The sequence below is a fragment of the Leopardus geoffroyi genome, chromosome C1 (assembly GCF_018350155.1).
Source record: "Leopardus geoffroyi isolate Oge1 chromosome C1, O.geoffroyi_Oge1_pat1.0, whole genome shotgun sequence".
NCBI classification, from domain to species: domain Eukaryota; kingdom Metazoa; phylum Chordata; class Mammalia; order Carnivora; family Felidae; genus Leopardus; species Leopardus geoffroyi.
In genome coordinates this window covers 77,748,720-77,769,597 of record NC_059328.1, presented here as the reverse complement: position 1 = coordinate 77,769,597, position 20,878 = coordinate 77,748,720, and the positions used below count along the sequence as shown (strand labels likewise).

Sequence of the window (20,878 nt, the reverse complement as noted above, 5' to 3'; positions counted from 1 at the left end):
GCTGACAGCAGTGAGCCTTTGTGGGGCTCGAACTTACAAACCATGAGACCATGACCTGAAGTCAGACACTCAACTGACTGAGCCACCCAGGGGCCCCAATTCTGTTACATTCTTACTCATGTTTATGTCTTCAGAATTTACTGAGGATTGAGAGCAAATAAATTTTAATGCAATGTGAGAAATAATATGACCATTATTTGTTCTAAAATTAACAAAATTTTTCAGGAGCCCAACAGAGGCAGTGGTAATTCTATCTGCCGGTGTGGGAACGATTCCCAGAAGAGAGCATTTAATAAAGGGTTTGAAAGTCAAGTAGAAGTTTCTGGGCAGAAGGGAAGAGAGGCCTCAGTATACACAGAGGAGAAAGCAGAAACCACATGTAGAGGAAAAATTCCTCCATGTACATGTGTGTGGCTGGGGTACAGTTCAAGGAGTGCAAAACTGGCCTTTGGGCCAAATTCTGCCTGCTGCCTATTTTATATGTACATAATTTACATACCATAAAGTTTATTTTTCAGCTCTCCAAAAGAAAACTTTGTACCCATTAGCAATCACTCTCCATTGCCTGTGGTCCTGCCCCCTGCCCTAGACAACCACCTTGAAGTAGAAATAAAGTCTACTTTATTTCTTTATTTTGGGTATTTTATATAGGTGGAATGGTATAGTGCATGTGATTTTTATGACTGGCTTCTTTCACTTAACATAATGCATTTGAGATTCATCCATGTTGTAGCATGTATTAGTTATTTTAATTCCTTTTTATTTCCGAACAGTACTCCACTGTATGGCTGTACCGTTTTGCTTATCCATTCACCAGTGTGATACCTATTTTTGTAAATAAAGTTTTTTTGTTTTTTGGGTTTTGGTGGGTTTTTTTTTTTTTTTTTGTAAATAAAATAAAGTGTATTGGAATATAGCCGTGCCCATTCATTTATCTATCATCTGTGGCTGCTTTCTTACTACAATGGCAGAGTTGAGTAGTGTGACAAAGCCTGAAAGATTGATGATCTGGCCATTTGCAGAGAAAGCTTGCCAACCATTGGAATAGAGGATGGGGACAAAATGGGGACAGTGGGGGGTGGGTAGGGTGGGCTGGGGCTCGAAAGTGGAAGATGAGAGTGGAAAGGCTGCATGAGTGAGGGTTTGGACTAACCCTGTGGATCCGTGTTTCTCCACATGTGTGTGGTATGTGAACCCTTTTCTTCCGAATCCCTTAGAGATGCTTCAGTGCAGATTCCATTGCCCCACACCTTTCTTCCTAATTCCACCTGAAGTTCCCCCTTAACTCAATCTGTGCCATGTTAGAAGCCCATTTCTAAGTCTTAACTCTACAGCAACTCTTCCTTGGTCCTTTATCCCTCTCCCTCTCCGTCTGTTCTAAAATTGCTCATTCCCAACCCCAGCACAGTCTGTACTTCCTCAGAGTATGGGATTGTGTATTTTCTTGTAGTATTTGCTGCTGAATCATGTGTTAATCTTGCACACCCAGCTGGTGAGTGGAGTCCTTAGGGGCAGGAACCAAATCTTGGACCTCTTTTGCTTTGTGCATATTAGGTTCTTGAATGATGCCAAGGTGTTATTTAAAAGTATCACTGTAAGTCTTCTGAAACTACTCCCCTTTTCCACAGTGTACTTTTATTTGATTTGCATTGTATTCGTGGACTTGGTGTTTTTGTTCTCAGGCCTCTCTTAACCACTGTAGCTAAGCAGGTATCCTCCATTTTGTATGATGGCTTTGATTTATTTTCCCTAATTAAATCTCATGCCATTGCAGTTTTAAGTATCCAGAGCCCTGTGTCAGTCTTTCCCCAGTCCATTTCTGAATTTTTGTTACATTTTTTCTCTACTCTTACAGATTGTAGTCATCTGCTAGTAAACTAGTTAGTCCTTTCCCTCAGCTGGGTAAAAAGCTGTAAGTGGTTTTCAACTCCATGCAGCTCCCTTGGGTAACTCATATGACCTGAGCCAGATTTGAAGTAAGGCCATTAACAATGATCTGTCCTGGGGCCACCTGGGTGGCTCAGTTGGTTAAGCGACTGACTTCAGCTCAGGTCATGATCTCACTGCTTGTGGGTTTGAGCCCCACGTCAGGGCTGTGTGCTGACAGCTCAGAGCCTGCTTCAAATTCTGGGTCTCCCTCTCTCTCGGCCCCTACCCTACTAATGCTCTGTCTCTCTCTCTCTCTCTCAAAAATAAACAAAATTTAAAAAAAAAAAAAAAGGAAAGAATGATCTGTCCTCATGATGTAGGGGATGATTCCCAGCCAATTCTTAATATGGCTGGAATTAATTAGCCTTGATTCCACCAATTGAGAGAGGGCATTTTACTCTACCCTGTATTGTTAAATATCTAATAACTTGATTTTTTTTATTTTGTTTTTTTGCTCAGTGAGCACTTAAAATATCCCTGCCTGTATAGTAATTTGTTCCCTGTTTAATGTGGCTTTTTCCTTTGTTTACTCTGGACTCAAGTCTTTGTAGCTTGTTTTCTAAGTCAGCTCAAAAGTTGCTGGTCATTGGATTTGGCAGCGTTTTCAAGCTTTACCCACCAGAACCCTACAGGAAGTGGTGTGTCGGCCAGAAGAGTCTGTTTATTTAAAGCATGGTGTCCAGCAGAAGCAATCCATTTATGAGGGTCTGTTCTTAAAGATGCAGGAATCTGAATCTGTGTTTGGAAGACCTGTTGCTTTGACTTCTATTGCAAATGTGTGCTCTGTCTTTTCCTTTCCGGACTGCCAGGGCACCTCAACTAGACTGGTGGTTAATTGAAATAGTCCTTTCTGAGCTTCTTGGCCTTGTCTGAAATGCTAAAGTATCAATGTCCAGATACTAGATAGCTCTGTTAATCTCTTAAGAATAGGATTGAAAAAGATATTTTTTTATGAATTGCCTTTTATAAGTTTATTGGTCACTATTTGTTTAATGTTTATTTTTGAGACAGAGAGAGAGAGAGAGAGAGACAGCGTGAGTGGGGGAGGGGCAGAGAGAGGGAGACACAGAATCTGAAGCAGGCTCCAGACTCTGAGCTGTCAGCACAAAGCCCAGTGTGGGGCTCCAACCCATGAGCTGTGAGATCATGGCCTGAGCCGAATTAGATGCCTAACCAACTGAGCCACCCAGGTGCCCTACCATTTAAAAATATTCTGATAGGGTTTTGCTCTGCATGCCCTCTTGATTTAGAATGCTAAAACTAAGTTGAAATGGCTATACTTTGACTCCTGGGTATGGTTCCTTGCCCACAGTCATCTGGTATTGTCTGGGTTCTAGTCCAAGACTATCCTGCAATAGTGCTTTATATTAATGGCATTTTTTACCCAAACTCCACAGAGTCGCTTGGCTGAAACTAGAATTTTTATACCCTTTGGGGGAAGATAGGCAAATGGCAGATATGATTTGGCTTCTATTGAAGATAGAAAGACTAGCTGGGTTTAACTATGAGCCAAGGAGAGTCACCCACAGGATCCAGGATCACTGCAGTAGCCTAATTCTTGCCTGGAGCCCAAATACCACATCGCACCCATTAAAGTTTAAATTCTCTTTGTTGATAACATGTATACACTTAATCTGATTCTTTCTGAACTTGCTACAGCAAATTGGTGATGTGGCTGTAGTTTGTATGTGCCTAGCACTGGGCTTGCCACAGGGTAGGTACTCAGTACCTGTACACTGATTTAGATGGAAAGAGCATTCATTATCTTAGAGGTGAGCCCTTGGCAAGTGTGGCCTCCTAGTGATGTGCACACATGTGCAGGTTCCTTGGGAGAGAGGGAAAAAGAGACCTCGCAGCTGAGAGGACTAAGAAATGGAGGGTGGAGGGGCGCCTGGGTGGCGCAGTCGGTTAAGCGTCCGACTTCAGCCAGGTCACGATCTCGCGGTCCGTGAGTTCGAGCCCCGCGTCAGGCTCTGGGCTGATGGCTCAGAGCCTGGAGCCTGTTTCCAATTCTGTGTCTCCCTCTCTCTCTGCCCCTCCCCTGTTCATGCTCTGTCTCTCTCTGTCCCAAAAATAAATAAACATTGGAAAAAAAAAAATTAAAAAAAAAAAAAAAAGAAAAAAAAAAGAAATGGAGGGTGGAGGGAAGATGGGATGTCACTTAGCTGTAACCATGCTGCGGGGTGGGGGGTGGTCTTTTAGTGGTCTACAGTTGGATCTTTTTGTGAGGTGGAAGTTGTATTGAGATTTCTACTTCCAAATAGGTACAAAAGAGCTTTGACTTGCTTGAAGTCGGTAGTAAATTTAACAGTTAAGAAGTTAAGAACAATATTTTACACATCCCGCTGCTACTCCTCTCAACCTCAGGCCGATAGACGTGCACTAGTGCTTTTCTTGGGAATCAGTAGTTGTTTCTGAAGATCAAGGACAAGTCTGAAGTCTGAGGGAGCTGAAGGTCCATCTGGACATGGACATGCACACTTTGGTGTGGTATTTCTGGGTACTTAGGGTGTCCCCTTTGCTTGCCACTTTGAGTTGTAGATTTGGGGACCTTCCAAAGTCAAAGGCGATTGAAGAGTTTAATTTCCAATGATGAGTCACGCTTGGGCATTTTGCCTTTGTCATCTGGCCCCAGAGGACTTGGGGGGGGCCAATTGTTCTCCCTTGTATTCTGAACATCCCCCCACCCCCTCACCGATTTTATCTGGTGCAATTGGCCAAAAGGCTCTACCTGTTCCCCACCGTTAGTTCTTTCTGCCTAGCACCATTTAGAGGTTTTAATACTGGCCCTTTATGACTCTGTAAGTTATTAGTGCGTGTGTTGCTGCTTTGTTTCCTGCTTTCGTATGGGCTGAAGATTCCACTTTTTCTCCCCTTAATCGTTGCTGGTTGTTAAGATAGTGAGAATGTAAATGAAATGGTAATATTACCATTGTGAACAAGTCTTTCTCTGAAAAGATTTTTTTTTTCATTTTTAATGCTGTAAATATCTAATTCCCAGTGTTTTAGTTGGAAGCGGTTCAAATTTCCCAAATCATAAAATCTTTCAAAGCCTTCTCCAAGTTACTTTTTCTTGATTCCATTCTCCTCCTTTTTGCATTAAAAAAAAGAAAGAAAGAAAGAAAGAAAGAAACCCAGCCTATTTCCAAATAGGGAAATGACCTCTGTTTATTAGAGACCACAGTGGCTTGGACCCCTAACTTGCTGTGAGCTTTTTTGATGTGTTTTGGAGCTGTGTACAAGAGTCCTGTTTAGTCCTGTTTTTGCCATGTGTTTTTATATACATTTCCTAAACACTTTCCCTGGCTCGGTACTATTACTGTGTATACGTCCTACATGTGTTTCCTATTTTTTATGACTCATACTTACGGTACTCATAAAGATTTATCCTTTATCTTGGCTCTGAGTAATGAGTCCACTTGCACGTTTCCAGCAGAGATGTGGGTTGGGACTTTTGTATTTAATCTTGCAGGGTAGGCCTCTTCAAGGCACAGTGCAGGAAACATGACATATTCATCTGAAGGCACTACTCACTTCTCCTCCCCAAGGGAACAGTCAGCTCAGTTTTTGTGAATTTATTAATTTGTATTTTCCAAGTTTTCCTTTCCCTTTGCCCCTTTTAGCCATTCTGCTACTTATTGCGAGACCACCATGAGGCAACTAGATGGAACAAATGCTCTGCTCCTTTTCCCTGCTGGTCACTTTGTTAAAGGGTTTGGTGGAGGAAGAAACTGAAATAGTTAAGCTGAAATGATATCTGTATTACATGTGGCAGCAAACACCCAGGGGGTCTTCTTGGGTTCAAATACACATTCAGACCCAAGAGCCTGTCACAGGCCACAGGTGGCTTTAGTCTACTTAAAGAGATCTAGGGTGGGGACCACAGCTTACAGCTGGGCAGCCTGACATCTCTCTTTTTCGGATGCCTTGTGGCTGTCTGCACACCAGTTCATATCACCATCCAGAGCTATCCAGTAGATGGCTCAAATGCCAGGAGATCTACATGGTATGAGTTTGTGTGTCTTGTCCTGGTTTAGAAACTTTATACCTCTGGGGCACCTGGGTGGCTCAGTCGGTTAAGCATCCGACTTCAGCTCAGGTCATGATCTCATGGTTTGTGAGTTCAAGCCCTGCGCTGGCCGGGCTCTGTGCTGACAGCTCAGAGCCTGGAGCCTGCTTTGGATTCTGTGTCTCCCTCTCTCTCTGCCCCTCCCCTGCTCAAGCTCTGTCTCTCTCTCTCTCTCAAACATTAAAAAAAAAAAAAAATTAAAAAAAAAAAGAAACTTTATACCTCCTGGGAGCTAATATGCAACTATGCTCTATAGGAATAGTGTCCATGGTGGCCATGAAGGAAATGCCTGATTTATGAGAGTCACTGCTCTCAGGGAAGCCCCCAAATCTCTCTTCCTATCAGGTATTTTTAATCTTTCCAATGCTAATACAGTTTTCCAGTTAGGGATAGAATTCTATCATGAGCAACTTGCCTTTTATTATAGTTGGCATGTTGTTGTAGATTACCAGGGTTACAGAGTTAAGAGAGTTAACAGAAGATCAAATTCTCATGTAAAGGAGGAATACATTTTGCCAACTCTTTGTCCACACCTGTGGTAGGCTAAAAAATGGCTCCCAAAGATATGCCTACATCCTCTTCCCCAAGATGTTACTACATGAATGTTTTATAGAAAATGCTACTATATGAATGCTTTATAGAACAAGTCTTTGCAAATGTGATTAATTGAAGGATTTTGAGGTGAGAAGATTTTCCTGGATTATTGGAGCAGTGTCTAAATGCAATCACACGTTTCCTTGTAAGACAGAGGTTTAATATAGACAAAAGGGGATAAGGCCGTCTGACTGTGGAGGCAGAGATAGGAGTGACAGGGCCACAAGCCAAGAAATAACAACAGCTGTGGGAGGCCGGAAGAAGCAAGGAGTGGATTCTCTCCTAGAGCTCTGGAGGAACAATGGCCCTGCTGACACCTTGATTTGGGCTCATTAACCTGATTTGGCACAGACTGATTTTGGATGTCTGGCCTCCAGAACTATGAGAGAATAAATTTCTATTGTTTTAAGCCACCGAATCTTTAGTAATTTGTTACAGCAGCCATAGGAAACTAATACACTCCCGATTTCACATTAGCTTGGGAGATTATCTTGAGTTCCTTCCATGTAGTTCTCCTGCCCCCATTTTGTTCACTGCACATGTTCTTCATCTCCATAAAAGACACTACCACCCAGTTGCCAAGCCCAAGAACCTTGGCATTATCCACGACCTCCTGTGTTTTCTCACATGTCATGTCCAATCTTGTTTATTCTACCATAAAAATATACTCTGAACCAGCATCTGCTTGACACCCCCCAACACACACACCAACCCTCCCCTCTTCAGTGGAGCCACCATCACATCTTTATTTGAGACACAGTGAACCCCTAGCCCAGATCCCTTCAGAGAGCACAACCCGGAGCTAGGGTTCTTGCCTTGCAAACTTGGCTCCACTGTTTATGATCTGTGTGACTCTGTGCAGGTTTTTAAATAATAGTATCTACTTCATAGATGCTATGCCAATAAAACAGTTAAAGTGTGACAGGTGCTTTGAACAGTGCTTGGGCTGTAATCTCACAATGAGTGTTAGCTGCTATCATTATTAACTAATAAGATCTATTCTTCACACAGCAGCCTCAGTCATCCTTTCAAGTCCAAGTCACAAAACTTACCAGCTGAGCTTCCTGCAGTGACTTCTCATTACATTTAGGATAAAATCCCTGGCACAGTGGTCACCCCTCACCCAGCTTCTCACCAATCTTATGGCACTGTAGTTGTTGGGCCTGATGTCCTCCAGAGGCACAGAGCACACTCCTGCCTCCAGTCCTCTGCCTGGAGTGCTTCTCCTTCCTTTCATCCAGTCCCTGCCCTGCTGGTAGCTCTGCAGAGAGGCCTTCATTGACCATCCCATTCATTCATTCATTCATTCATTCATTCATTTATAATTTTTAAAATGTTTATTACAAAATTTTTTTAACGTTTATTTATTTTTGAGAGAGAGAGAGACAGACAGACAGACAGTGTGAGTGGGGGAGGAGCACAGAGGGAGACACAGAATCCGAAGCAGGCTCCAGGCTCCAAGCTGTCAGCACAGAGCCTGACAGGAACTCAGGAACCATGAGATCATGACCTCAGCTGAAATCAGACACTCAGCTGACTGAGCCACCCAGGCACCCCAATGTTTATTTATATTTGAGAGAGCAAGCTGGGGAGGAGCAAAGGAGGGAGACAGAGGATCCAAAGTGGGCTCTGTGCTGACAGCAGAGAGCCCAATGGACCTCCTCCTTTAAAATAGCCATACTCAACCCTACTGTCTCCAAACCGTGTTTTACTTTTTAAAAATAACTCCTATCATCTGGGGCGCCTGGGTGGCTCAGTCAGTTGAGTGTTCGACTTTGGCCAGGGTCATGATCTCACAGTCCGTGGGTTCGAGCTTTGTATCAGGCTCTGTGCTGACAGCTTGGAGCCTGGAGCCTGCTTTGGATTCTGTGTCTCCCTCTCTTTCTGACCCTCCCCCACCTATGCTCTGTCTCTCTCATTTTTTTTAAATAAACTTAAAAAAAACAAAAACAAAAACAAAAAAACTCCTATCATCTGATAAAATATGACCTGATATTTATATTTAAATGTGTTTGTTGTCTGTCCTTTCTACAAGAATATACATGAGATGTTTTACTTTGTTCACTGAGATCACCAGTAATTAGAACATACCCAGCAAATAGTGAACACTCAATAAAGATATGTGAAATAAATGCTTGAGTGAATGTGCAGAAGTTGATTGTAACAGTCAAGTTTTATTAAATAGACTGTTAGCAATTTTTATTTGGAAATTTTATTTTGGAAATAATTATGTTTTCTGAGCAATCTGATTATTGATATTAGTATGTTTGGTTTAGTCATAAAGTAGTGTTTCCTTTAAAAAAAATTTTTTTTAATGTTTATTTTTGAGAGAGAGATGGAACATGATCAGGGGAAGGGCAGAGAGAGAGGGAGACACAGAATCTGAAGTAAGCTTCAGTCTCTGAGCTGTCAGCACAGAGCCCAATGCAGGGCTCAAACCCATCAATCGTGAGATCATGACCTGAGCCAAAGTCAGATGCTTAACTACTGAGCCCCCCAGGTGCCCCAAGTAGTGTTTCCTAATTCAGGTTTCAAGGTGTAGTGAATTGTGAGTGCTAATAGAGAACTTGGCTCTCCATTTATCAAGATCTTTTTTGTTTAAACTTGAGCAAATCTATAGAACCATGTGAGTCTCAGTTTCTTTATTTGTCAATAAAAAGAGCCTGGGAAGATTGAGATTCAGTATTTCTTTCAGTGCAATCTTTTGAGTTTCTTTTCTTTATTTCTTCTTTTTTTTTCTTTAGTCTACATTAAGAGTTAAGGTTATATTTTTAAATATAGTTAGTTAATTCAGGTCTCCAAATTGAAAAACAGCAAAACTTGCATTCAGTACAAAACATCAATTGAAATGTAGATAAAAGTGTTTCTTGGATTGTTAAACTAGAAAATGTTTTTAAGGAAACCGTTAGCATCCAGTGCCACTTAATAGCTGAAATGTAAACTATGTGTATCTCATATCTTCATGTGTATGTGTGTTTTAAGAAAACCTGGATTAAGTAGGGTTTACAGATCTGGGACAAATCTAGCCTCCAAATACTTGGGAAATGCTTTTGAGTTTGACTGCTTAGATCTTACTGCCTTGTACAATAGAAATTTCATGATTTTCCAGACAGTTTTGCTGTTTTATCAGGACAGGGTACACACAAAGAATTTCCCACTCTCTTTTATTTATTTGAAATACCGAAGATTAGAAGAACTAATCATTTCAGTTTGCCCGAGCAAAGGCCCTTCCTCATGTAATTAGACCCAGGCAGCTGGACAGTCATCAGCAGCAGCCTTCGTAGACTGTGCACCAGTGCAAAGCATTGTGGGAGTGAGGAGAGCAGTTGCTCGTGGAGCTTGTGCTTGGATGTGTACACCGGGGCAGAGAACAACACCTGTAAACAGAAAGGACAGAGATTGAAACATATTATTGCTCTAAACACATATGATAAAAACTTAGCCAAACAGGCTTAATCAAGGACAGCTGGGCTGAGATAAACACAGAAGTGCTAAGGAATCAGGCATGTTGGAAGGATGTGGGGCTGGGGCTGGAGGAGGCTTGTTGCTGGAGTAATTGGAGCCAGGTGTGTTAGCCTGGCAATGGTTTTTGGAGGTGAGAATTTGGAGAGGTTTGAAATAGGGATGTGGTTTGGCTGAGAGCTAGAGGGAGAATTTTCCATGACTAGGGGAGGAGGCTGGTAAATAAAATGGAGGCAGTTGAGGAGTATGAAATACGTTGAAGAAAGCAAGTACCTTGGCAGCTGTGAAAGCTTGTGCTTGATAGCCTTGCCCGTTGGTGTTTATGGTGGAGAATGGGCGTTCAACCATGTACTCAGGTCTTCAAAGTTGGATGAATTGGTATAATCTTTAACACTGGGAGGGGCAATTTAGATAGACCTCTAAAGACAAATGTTTGTCCCCAAACCTCCCAGCCACAGATTGGGGAAAATCTCTAGCTCTCCCTCATAACCTGGTGACTTCAGCTGCCTTGGAAGGAGTTCATGGTTTTAGCACTTCCCATGTGTGCCTATTTCTCTAGAGTCATATTCCAGATGGAAAGGCAGGTGACTGAGTTTCTGTTCATACATTTGAGGTTGCTTTGCAGTAGATGAGGTGTTGGGGTTAGGTGTGGAATGAATGTGGTATTCTCAGGACCATGCATTCTTTGTTGGATTCTGAAGTCCCCAGAATTGCAGTGAAATTTGGAGAGTAAGAGTTGGGTCTGCCCAAGTTAGCCTTGCCTGAACAGGAAGATGGTGAAGAAACCTGTGAATTTGTGCTGTCCAAGCTCTGTCTCTTGGGCCTGGTCTTTAAGGAGACCCAAATCCCAAAGGTTGAGGGGAAGGCTGGGAAATGGCAAAAGAAATGTTCTTTATTTGGAAGCCAGGTGGCTGAGGATCAAGTATGCAGATGTCATTGGTTTCTCATCCTACTTCAAAATCCAAGTACCTACAGGCAGGAGGTAATAGTAGCACACTGATCAGGGCCAAAATCAAACACTGGTAAGCTGCTTCTTCAGAGGATTATGAAAACTGGCATTTTGGTCCGTCTTCTCAACACCCTTGCAAAGGACTTGTTGTTAGCTCTAGTTTACAGGCATGGAAATTGAGGCTGAGAGGCTAAATACTCTACTCTAGGTCCGGAGTTTGGAAGTAGTTGGCAGAGCCCAAGCTTGTATCTGCAGCACATAATTCCTATAGATGGGGTCAATGTGCGGTGAGTATCTTTGGGCAAGGTGGGTTTTCCCAAGGTTTAGACATTTATTCAATCATTGAATCAGTATTTATTAAGTGCCTGTTATTGTCAGGCGCAGTACCAGGCATTGGTGGCCCTGACACTCCTAATCTTGAGAATTTGCCAAAGGTAGCAAAGATATAGCAGATAGTGAATTCTTCCCCTGATCTTGCTCCCGTTGAGATGATCTCAGTCATTTTGCTCTCCTTAACCATGAGCTTAAATATTGCTCCTGGTGTTGTTTGTTGACTCAGTCATATTGGAAAGGTGGGTCTTTGAACTACAATGAAATAGCCATCTGGTAAGTATTACATGTAAATAGCTGGGTTGTCATCTATAGGTTAAGAGCTTAGAAAGAGGGGCAGGTTGGGACGTCCTGTTACTAACGATAGTTCTTTTCTATACAAACAACTCTCTCTACTGGATTATCTGTGCCAAAATATTACCAAATAGCTTGGAAACAGGTTAGTGTTTTGCCCTTTAGGGATAAAAAGACCATGGAGTTGAATTTGGAAAGGAATCTTGGAAAATGTTTCAATAAAAATATATCATTCACATGCCCAAAAATTCAGCACTCCAGGGCTCCTGCTGGCAGAATCAGGTGAACTTTGAAATATATTATGACTTGATCTTGGATTCTTGCATATCTCAAGTAGGCTGAAAGTTATTTTTGTTTTATTGGCAATGACCTTTTATCAGAAATACCTAGCAGATATGCTTTAGATAGAAGCCAGTGGGCTTTCTGGTAATTTTCTATATATACAACTGCCTTCTTTCCCTTTCAATTTTATATAAAAACATAAATGGAGAGATTTCTCAGCATCATGTTGTGGAATCTACCCCATATGTTGGTTCATTTTTCCTTTGTCTTTCATACATTGATTCATTTATTCGTTCTAAAAATGTATGAGTGTTTACCAGGTGCAGGCATTGTTCTGGGACTAGAGATACAGTGGTAAGTAAGGCAGAATTTCAGCTTTCATAGTGCTTATGTTGTTTTGAACATAGGGTACCCATTTAGGAGACAGGAAGGGGTGGTTGTTAGGGTGGTTAGGAAAGGCTTCTTTGAGGAGGTGCACTTGAACAGAGACTTGAATGATGAAAAGGAATCATGCACAGGTCCAAGGGAAGAATAGGCCAGATGAAGGACTTGCTGATGTCAAAGCCCTAAGCTTGGAAGCAGCTTGTTGGAGGTAAGTAAGAAGGCTGGGGTGGCTGGAGTAGAGTGAGCAAGGAGGAAAGCAATAGGAGATGGGATGAGGTAGTTAAGGGACAGATCATGTGGTGCTTTGCAGGGGGCAAAGTTATTTCTTGGCGTTTCTTATGTTTCTGTGTTCTTATCCACTAGTTAAAGGCTGGCTCTAAATTCGGAAGACTTGGGGAAGCCCTTCTTTTCCAATAGTAGAGAGTTGGTTCTATAAAGAAAGATGTAGATAGTTCCAGTAGTAAGATAAGTAGAAGCTAGATTACTGGAATGGTTATTTGAGTTCTAGTCTCCATGATGCCATAACCAGCGTGGAACTTGGGCATACCATTACCTCTTCAGGTTTCAGTTTCCTTATCTACAACAAATATTTGAAGTAGAATATCTCTAACGTCTCTTCTATCACTAACAATCAGTGGCTTTATTATACACAAATTTGATTTTGTGTTTTTTCCTCTGGCTTCTTTCAGAATTTTATCAGATCTGTTTGCAGTAACCAAGTCCAGTGGTTGTAATTTCACCCTTTTCCCTATTCTTTTGCTTCTGGAACAGACAGTAAAGTATTTGGGGGGAAAATGGCAGGAAGAAGTAAAACAAGTGGAATAAAAATGAGAGAACTTCATAACTTTGCACCTTGGATCCAGAGCTGGCCAGTGTGCCTAACAGTGACCATTTAGCACATTGCCCGTTGACCTAGAAGAATTCCCAGTCACCAAATGAGTCAGTTGTAATGACTGAGACTTGTTCCCAGCCTAAGGATTTATGGTTAACTAAGAGCAGCCATTGTCTTTATTAAGGAGGATTATCCCAACAAAATTATGTTTTTAGAACCTGACAGTGTAATCATGTTGTTTGCATTGACTCTTCTAAAATCATATTTTTTTTTATTTATCGGAAGTTCTGTATTTCAATAGTAACTAGAAAAATCTGCCAGTCTTCCTGCAATTCGGTCTAAATCATGAAGCTCTCTCATTGAAAAGTATGTCTAGAAGAAATTAGCAAAATCAAATAAATTAACTTGTCTCATTATCTTGTCAACACTACCTATTTTGAAAGACCACTATAAATCTTGATTTGCCCTTAGGATTAACTTTGAGTATTTCATGATTTGTTTTCTTTCTGCCAAGCCTAAAGGACTACAGGGCATACACTGACCCGAAGTTAAAGTAAAAATTTAAAAAAAAAAAAAAAAATGTGGTGTGGGGTAGGAAAGAAATTCTCTAAGACATGTTCACACTGGTCTGAAAAGTTCAATAAATTCATTTTGGAATATTTTCAGTTTTTGAAAGAGGAAAAATCTTCTGTTTTGTTCTTTTGTATTTACTTTGGCAGATTAACCTAAACTTCTGTCAGTCTTTTCATTGAGTACACAAGCCATTTAGTGTGACCTGGCATTTCTGAACGGATGGTTCAGTCACATCAGGCCATTTTTTCTTGTCAGCTACATCTCTTCCTAGGGATCTGACATAAAGACTGTTACTGTCAGTTGGTCACATAACTAGGCTTTGTTCTAGCCTCTTCATTCATGGGGAAACTGAATCCCGAAGTAAGATTCTTCGGCAGAACTTTTCTTTACCCCCAAGTGAATGCTATGTCCAGAATCTCACACTGGAAGGAATACAAGATTGGGAAGCATCACTGTTAGTGGTCGTGTAGTAGTGAAAGTTCCTTTTCTCCATTTCTCAGCCAAGGATAATTAACTGCTTCTCCCTGATGGCAGACAAATCATTTTCTGTAAATCAGACAATCCTGTTTTCATTCCAGAATTGCTTACCAACAGTTTACTTGATTTTTCAAAAAGTGGGAGAGATTATGACCCCAAACTGTTTCAGGTTTGTACTGGAAACTTGTTAGGTCTTGTGAAGACTTAGGAGGGCGTCTCAAGAAGACATTCCTAGGATGAAGAATGTCAGAGCTGTTTTCCTTTAGGGATGGTAAAGTAGAGGTAGAGATAAAGGACTGTTGGACGTACTTCTACAGGAGAGAACGAAGGATCGGAGATAAAGATTTTTGCATATAACTGGGACCAGAGTTACCAAGCCCTGTGAGTTGTTCCTTGTAAAAAGTGTTGAAGGCGGAGTGCGTGTGAATTCTCCCAGGAGCCACTGCTCTTCCTCTTCCCATAAGCGGCCTGAGGTGATCTCTGAAACTGGTTCGCTATTCACTTGACCCGGAAAACCTGACAAAATCATGCAAAGCAAGAGGTTCAAATCTTTGTGTCCACTTTAAGAACACATAGGAAACTGCCTAGGCCATCAAGGGTATGCATATCCGAAAAGCCACCAAGTATCTGAAAATGTCACTTCGCAGAAGCAATGTGTGCCATTCTGATGCTACAATGGTGGAGTTGGTAGGTGTGCCCAGGCCAAACAGTGGGGCAGGACACAGGGTCCGTGGCCCAAAAAGAAGTGCTGAATTTTTACTGCACATGCTTAAAAATGCAGAGAGTAATGCTGAACTTAAGGGTTTAGATGTAGATTCTCCGGTCATTGAGCACATCCAGGTGAACAAAGCCCCCAAAATGCGGCGTAGAACCTACAGGGCTCAAGGTCAGAGTAACCCATACGTGAGCTCTCCCTGCCACATTGAGATGATCCTTACTGAAAAAGAGCAGATTGTTCCTAAACCAGAAGAGGAGGTTGCACAGAAGAAAAAGATATCCAGAAGAAACTGAAGAAACAAAAACTTATGGCCTGGGAGTAAATTCTGCATAAAATACATGCAAATAAAAGTAAAAACAGAAAAAAAAAAAGTGTTGAAGGCAAGTAACTCAGAGTAGTTTCTGATTCTTTGATTGTTTTTCGGTTAAAATATACCCCAAACTCATCAAGTGTTTCTTGAAGGCTTGTGAGCTGGGAACAAACCCAGGGAATGAATTCCTTAGGTCCGAGAGACTTGGATTTGAGGAGTAAAGTTTAATTTCCTTACCTTGTGAGATACTCCTTGGTAATTCAGTAATGACACCATATAAAATTTGGAACAGGATCCAAAATGGGATTTTTTTTTTTTTTTAGCTCAATTACCAATATATACTCTTTTGGGCAAATAAGTGAAGCAATTGAAGTGGATTTAATAATTTAATGCATTAATGTGATTAAGTGATACCTGATATGCCAGAAATAGATGTACCCTTTATTTTTCAGGAGGCAAGCCATGGTCACAGGTCAGTGAATTATATTACATGCTATTCTTTCTTTGCCTTCACTGATTAGTTAAGCTTGGCTTTCATGGCCCATTGATATCTGGCTGCAGTCTACCTTTCCAATTTTATTTCTCTATATTCTTTTCTACATTTCCTCAGCTTCATGTGAATTAAATGTTCCCCACACCTCTCCATGTTCCCTCCCCTGCTTTGATATTTCTCTTGAGGCTCTCCCTGTCCTTGTCCCCTTAATTCTTCCTGTTCTGCCCTGTTTACCCTCAGGACCCAGTGAAGTGACCCCCTTTCTCCTCCCATATTTACATCTGTATATTATCTTCTTGCATCCTTTAAACTGTGAATTTCTTGAGAACAAATTTTGTACCTACTTTGCATTTGAAGTCCTTACAGAGTGGCATTTCCCAAAAATACATTTCTGTGTTGTCTGTCTTCACAGTTTTTGCTGAGTTCATATACTACCTGTATTATTACCAGTATTTCTCTTTAAATTAAAAAAAAAAAAAAAAAAAAAAAAACTGGCTTTACCCTAACCTCCTCAACGTGAAATTACGTTTTTAATACCCATGAAAATGAAGACATAAACTATATATAAAAATTTCTTCTTTCTTTTTTTTTTTTTAATTTGTTTTAATGTTTGTCTTTGAGAGAGAGAGACAGAGACAGAGACAGAGTGCGAGCAGGGGAGGGGCAGAGAGAGGGAGACGGAATCTGAAGCAGGCTCCAGGCTCTGAGCTCTAAGCACAGATCCTGATGTGGGGCTCAAACCCACGGAATGTGAGATCATGTCCTGAGCCAAAGTCGGACGCCCAACTGACTGAGCCACCCAGGCGCCCTCAAAAATTTCTTATTTCTTAACATTTCTTAGTTGTCACCATGCTTTGGGAAAGATTGATTTGCCAAGTGCCTTACACATACTAGCTAGCCATTTAGTATCTGCCGAATGAAAAAATGGCTGCACAAAACATATGAAATAAGAACCTTTTCTCCCTGTTAGCTTAGTAACTTCACAGCTATTAACCTGGAGATGAAACGAGGAGAAGCCAGAAAAGACGCAGCCAGCCTTTAAGTGGAGCCATTCATTCCTACCTGTGAAGCAATTTATGTTAGATATTACTAATTACTTCCTTATGTAATGCAAACTGCTGGGCCAGTGGGGCCTGTGGATAGCTGACTCCCTGCTGATTGAGTGAGCATCTTGTTTGAAACCCCAGAAACTGTGCAAGGGGACTCCCTCTCCACAATAGGTTCAGGAAGTAGCACTATACATGGAATGCATCTAGAGGAGAGGAACGTGATAAGTGTGTGCACATATCACATTGTTCTAATCAACTTTCTTAATGTTCTGTTCAAGGTAATTTGAGTTACAGATCTCTCCCTACCAATTTTTGTTTATGAATGCATTGTGTACTGCCAGTATAATTGAGTTCTGAAGATATTTTCTATGAATCCTGGCTAACGGAAATTATATATTTTCTTACCTTTTGAGGATGTTGTCAGGCTACTCAGGTGTACCACTTTGAGCTCCTTAAAATAATACATTACAGTACAATACAATACAATACAATACAATACAATACAATAAAATGTTCGGTGTATTCAAGCTATAGTAACATAGTTAGTAATTAACTGCAATAATGTTAATAAAACTTAAAGGCTTTTGTAAATCCCTGAAGAAATTTGTTTCTGAGTTGCTATACTTTATAGTTGGTGCTTGTATATAGTAAAGAAATAATAAATTATAGTTCCTTATTTGCTTTTTAAACTATAGCATAGGGGTGCCTAGGTGGCTCAGTCAGTTGAGCATCCAACTCTTGCTTTTTCAGCTCAGGTCATGATCTCACAGAACTGTGATATTGAGCCCCGTGTTGGGCTCTATGCTGACAGTGGGGAGCCTGCTTGGGATTGTCTCTTTCCCTCTCTGTGCCCCTTTCCCACATGTACATGTGATAGAGAAAGTGCAAGCAGAGGAGGGGCAGAGAGAGAAAGAGAGAATCCCAAGCGGGCTCCCAACTACCAGCACAGAGCCCAATGTGGGGCTTGAACCCACAAACTGAGATCATGAACCTAGCTGAAATCAAGAGTCAGACACTTAAACAACTGAGCCATCAAGGTACCCCAAACATTAAAAACAAACAAACAAACAAACACCAAACTGTAGCATAGATTATTAAATTAGAGACCCTAGAACAGGTTGTTTTCTTATTTAGTGTTAAATGAGGTTTAGATTATTTTTTTCTTACATTTATAGTAAGGAATTAGTCCATGTAAGGTCAATATGGCATGAAGTCTAAGGTTTTTATCAGAAAAACCTCTCCCCCTCCTTCTCCCCGCCCACCCCCCCCCCCCCCCCACCCCGCTCCCTCTTTCTCTGTCTTTTAAATCCAGGGTTGGGATCAACAGCTGTTCTAGCATGGGCAGGGTAACTTGATATAATGGTATACATTTTTACCCTGGTCTGCTCTCAGAGCAAATTTGAAATGGTTGTTTTGGAAAATGTGCTATGAATTTATCTCTAGACCTTCGCACCAGAGCAGTTAGTTCAGCCCAGCAAATCCCTGGCACTTGATGTGCATCTTTCATAACAGAACTTTGATGCTGTGACTTGATGCCTTGAAATCAGCACAACAAAATAGTGCTTGAAGAGCAGTGTTTACTTTGATCATTTTTCAACTTCTGTGCCCCAGCCTTTTCACGGAGTACAAATTGCTTTACCAGAGTTATGGGGCTGAAGCCCACGGACTGTTTTTGTAGTCTGGTTGCTGTGGTGATTCTTAGCCTTCCATGAAACTCCATCTCCAGGGAAACAGAAACCTTTGCAGCTGTCTCAACCTTTTGGTATCGTATCTGGTAGAGGTCTTCACTGAGCTTGTTGCAGGCCGGAGAGTGGTCAATAAACAAATACGTGGAAATAGGGCATCTCATTCAGGACATGTTGTATTATTTCCAAACAAGCAACTCCCTTATCCTTCTTGCAAATCATAGGGAACTTTGAAGTATCTCCAAGGCTGGCTGAAGCCAGAGTTTAGTAAGCTGTGGAGATGTTGGTCATGATAATGATATGGGTAAGAACTTAGGGAGGATGGTTGATGACATTATAGAGTTGCCAGGTGGGGAAGAAAGAGTGGTGGCAAAGGAAAAGCTTAATGGGGCTTGTGTGTGCTCGGAGAGGAGAAGTTGGTTTAGGAAGAGGGTTTGGGCTCAGTCCAAGGATGCCAGCAGTTTGGTGTTTGCAGGACTGTGACGAAAGCTATTTTGACTTTTCGTCTCAGTGGAGGACAATATAGACAAGACCTTCTTTCCATAGGAACCAAGGGAATGGAAAAAAATAGCCATGATTTTAGAGGGTAGAAGTAATAGTAGCTACATTTAGAAGAGCACTTACTGTGTGCCAGTCACTGTTTTAAGTGCTTTCCACATATGGCGTGTTTAATCCTTTGACATCTGATGGAATAGGCACAGGTATTATCCCCACATTATAGTCAATGAAACTGATGCCCATGGAGTTTTAACATGTTCAAGGTCCCAAGGCTGGTAAGTGGAGAACTGAGATTCCAAATGGCTCTGAGTCACTGCTATTAACACTAGGTCAAACTGCCTGTAATTTAGAAAGGAAAGCAGAGTGACCCAAAGGATCGAGTTCCAGGGGACACTGGCCAACTTGGAAGAAAACATAGATCTTGGAAGAGATTAAATAATGCCTTAAAGTGTGTTTATTGTGTTCATTCATTCATTCATTCATTCATCATTAAATACTTATGTAGGACCTACTAAATGCCAGGTATTAGACTAGACCCTGAGGTAATAAAAAGACAAGTCCCAAACCCTCCTCTTAGATGGTAGATATATACAAAGTTGATGTAAAACAAGGCAGCAGGTGCTCTGTGCTCTAAGAGAAAGATCGTTTGGACAGAGGTCAGGAGCATTCACTGGGAAGAGTTTCCTTCCTCTGAGGGCACTGATAACAAGAAAACTTCTTGAAGGACATGCCATTTTTTTCTGTGAGGTAAATAAACTTGATCCCGTATGAAAATGAAACTGTAATTTTTTTTTAATTGGAAATGGAAAGGAGATTTTATTTTTTAAATGTTTTTATTTATTTTATTTTTGAAAAAGAGCGAGCAAGAGAGAGAGATTGTGAACAGGAGAAGGGCAGAGAGAGAGGAAGACAGAGAATCTCAAGCAGGCTCTGCACTGTCAGTGCAGAGCCCAATGCGGGGCTTGAACTCCGAACCTTCAGTTCATGACCTGAGCTGAAATCAAGAGTCTGATACTTAACCAACTAAGCCACCCTGGCGCCCAGAACTATAATTAAATTATGTTAATACATACCGTTACCTCTTTCTAAACAGAACTTAGAGGTCTTATTTGCTGTGTTTGCATACAGCTTGTCCTTGAGAATTTCCAAACCACAGTAGAGCAGTACGTCTACTTTATATAAAGAGCTCTGGTAGGAGTGGGTTCCAGAGTAGTGAATGGAGAGTACTCCACAAGGGAAAGGGTTTGAGAAGGCTGAGGTAATCCATTGTTATAGGAGAAACTTTCCATGATGCCTCAGGTGATGACTGTGCAACGTTCCTAAAATCTGGTGAAGGCCTTTCTGTAGTACATAAATTCTTAACTATGGGCAAGCATATTAGTGCTTTAATTCATTTAAATTTTAACTCATTTCTTTCTCATAATAACTGTAAAAGGCAGGTACTGTTATCCTGGTTTTTATATAAACAAGGTCAGACAGGTAAGGAATGGAGCTGGGGTTCAACACATGGAGTTTGATGCAAGTGTCCATCCTGTGCTCATTAGTCGTATTTCACTTTTTGGGTTCCATAGTAAGCCATAAAGTAATCAAAAGGCAGTCTTTCAGACACTAAGATGTTCTTAGAGTAGCTTGAGGCTGATATAAATTCCCCCTTCCCCATGAAATATCTGGTCATTAACTGTCCTAAGAGGGACAGCATCTACTTGGCACATCACCCACATTTTTTTCTCAGTGCTTATTGGGGACCTCCCATGGTGAGTGGAAAATTAATAGAAGAAGAAACACAAATTATATAGTTTTGCTACTTGTGAGCCCAGGGTAAAAAGTTTGTTTGCTTAAGGAGGTGGTATCTGATGATGACTTTGACTTTATCAGGTTTCTCTCTTTTGAAAAAAATTTTTTTAATGTTACTTATTTTTGACAGAGAGAGACAGACAGAGACAGAGCATG

The 20,878-nt window shown here is 41.2% G+C and overlaps 1 protein-coding gene and 1 pseudogene across 3 annotated transcripts in view; both read left to right on the top strand.

Moving 5' to 3' along the window:
• Positions 1–20,878, top strand: part of TGFBR3 (transforming growth factor beta receptor 3) — a 209,253-nt gene that overhangs the window by 98,137 nt on the left and 90,238 nt on the right. The gene's annotated exons all lie outside the window — the stretch shown is intronic.
• Positions 2,704–15,215, top strand: LOC123598221 (annotated as a pseudogene).